At 58.5% G+C, this 2500-nt stretch overlaps 1 pseudogene; it reads right to left on the reverse strand.

Annotated features, from left to right (window-relative positions):
- Positions 1–2500, reverse strand: part of LOC144111611 (large subunit ribosomal RNA) — an 8963-nt pseudogene that overhangs the window by 3836 nt on the left and 2627 nt on the right.

Raw genomic sequence — 2500 nt, forward strand, 5'->3', positions numbered from 1 at the left:
CCAAGGTACCGCTGCACTATTTCCCAAAGCCGGGAGCCATCGTATTCGGTTGGCGGTGGTTTTGCCACCAGAGCTCGGAGCTCCTCTTCGATGGCCTCCCTCGTCTGATTGACGGTAGGCTGGGAGGGCGGAGGAGTGCACCCTGCGATGGTCTCAGGGGCCCCGCAATCACCGCCCCCGCTGGCGAGCCGTGATCGAAGTTTTACGACCAGCTCTTTGTAGCGGGGGCTCTTGCGATGGGACTTGATGGAATCGAACGATCGCTCATTGAGGCGATTGGCCAGCAGCTCGTTGATGTTGCGCTTGGCACCCGTTAGGGTTAGATCAGCCTCTAATCTTGCCATCAAGTACTCCTCTTCTTCCGTCCATCTCGGCCTGCTCCGAGTGACGTCAATCGCCCGATTGTATTCCTCATAGTGAGCTTTACGCCTGTGGAGACTCAGTCCGACCTTTTTCGTAAAGGCCCTTCCACACTCTGGACACGTGTGGTGACTGCAGTCTTGACTCCCCGTCTCCCTTTCGGAGCGTCCTTGGCCGGGTGGTTCCTCTCCAACTTCAGCTCCGTTGCTGCAGAACGCAGCTTCGGAGGAGCGAACCATCTCCGTGACAGGCTTCGGAGTCTCCCGCCTGCCCTTCGGTCGTGCTCCCGTACCCTCCCAGACTGACGGCTGATGAGGCCCATTGGCACCCTCTCCAGCTGCTGGAAGGCCGGGGGAGACCGGTCCAGTTTGCGTCGGGTCGTCATGAACCAGACCAACATCGTTGTCACTTTTTCTTTGTTGAGGCTCGATCACCTGAGCCTCGGTCACTGTCGCCTCGGAGCGCTCCACCTCGGCCCCAAACAGTCGGGCTTCGGAGTCGCGCTCGTTCCTTTTGCCGGGGCGGATGCCGGCGTCGCATGCTCCCGAGTTCGACATTTTCTTTTTTGACACTTTTAAGGTTGCTTCGACCTTGTTGACGTTAGGCCTTTGCGATTTGGAGCTCTTGGTCTTTGGAGCCCTTTCCTCTCCCGTGCCAGAACAAGCCTGTTGTCTGTGCAATCGGGATACGTGGATCCTGAGACCTCTTTCTGTGGGCAGCCATTTCTCGCATGCCTCACAAGTGAATCCACGTCCAGCGTTCACAGGGGGAGCACAGAGCCCCCCAGACGAGCCGGGGGTTTGCGCCTCATCCCCACCAATACTTGGTGCGACCGCCACTCGGCGGCCGCTTTCTTTATTCTTTCTTTGATTGTCAGGGCCAAGTGATTCTAGGTCGAGGGGCTGGCAACCCCATCAACCCGTTTTGCGAACCACCCTTTTAGCCCATAGACATCACGGGGAGGGCGGTCTTAGGTGCCCGGTGTGCCCGACATTCAAGGAGGCGCCATGTGTGGGGGTTTCACTGCCTGGGCGTTATAAACAAACCTGTTAGCCCACTCCCTCGCAGTACTACCCCCCGGCCGCATTCCATCCCCGGTTGCGGACGTTGCCCTGGTCCGGAACTGGGGTGAAAAACCATGCCAACAGACGGTGGCTGGTCGAAAAAACACCCCCAAACGGATACCAGTTGGCCTCCTATGTTGGAATAGAGCCAATGCGGTTTCCTTCATTGCGGCCTCCATCTCCTGGCCGGGCACCGTGCACCCTATGCACCAGCGCCTCCCCTGACACCCATGGGTGGCAGGGGCACCCTTTCGTAGCGCGGTGGATTCGGCTTAGCCTCTCAGCCACGTCATCCGTTCGTTTCCTCGGCGGTCAAGCTTGTTCATCCAAGTTATCTATCCGGTGCAGCCAGGGTCACCCTGCCGGCTGCCGCCGCAACCGACCTGGTCTAATAAAAGCACCCTCCGGCGTTCCCTTGGCGGTGGTCTGGGCTTGATTAGCCCTGGCTGCGGTCCCAGAGTGGCCAATCGGACCCAACGTTTGGCTCTAGCCAAGGCACCCACAGGTTTAGGGCCTGCAGGCTCAGGCCTGACTAGCTCTGGGTTGTCACTCCTCTCGGTCACCTACAGCTGGGATCACTGTAGGGTCCGGCAGGCACCACGGGGAGGTGGGAGTGACGTCGGACTGGGTATAGATCTGACCACGGCCAGGCGGGAGTGCTTCCACAACCCGCAAGTTCCGCGGCTTCGCATTGCCCCCAGCCAGTAACTAGACAACGGAAACTGCCTTCAAGGTTTCCCGCACACACTACCTGCTCGTCGCCCTATCGCCTCCTCTCCTGGCGGCATGGACAGAGTGTCCGAGGGATCTCAGGTTCAAAGCAATGCCTGCCCCAATTTCCCTCTTGGATATGGCGACCTCACGAATCGCCCGAGTCCTCGGCTATCCGATGCCGGATCAGGAAGCTCGGAGCAGGAAAATGTGGCGCTTGTCCTTGCGGGTCTGGTGATCTGTCTTAGTGTAAGTTTCTTCGAGACATCTGATCACAGGACAAGAGAGTCATAGTCACTCTCGCCGTTTACCCGCGCTTTTTTGAATTTCTTTACGTTGACATTCAGAGCACTGGGCAGAAATCA

The sequence above is a fragment of the Amblyomma americanum genome, chromosome 11, assembly GCF_052857255.1.
Source record: "Amblyomma americanum isolate KBUSLIRL-KWMA chromosome 11, ASM5285725v1, whole genome shotgun sequence".
Classification (NCBI taxonomy): Eukaryota; Metazoa; Arthropoda; class Arachnida; order Ixodida; family Ixodidae; genus Amblyomma; species Amblyomma americanum.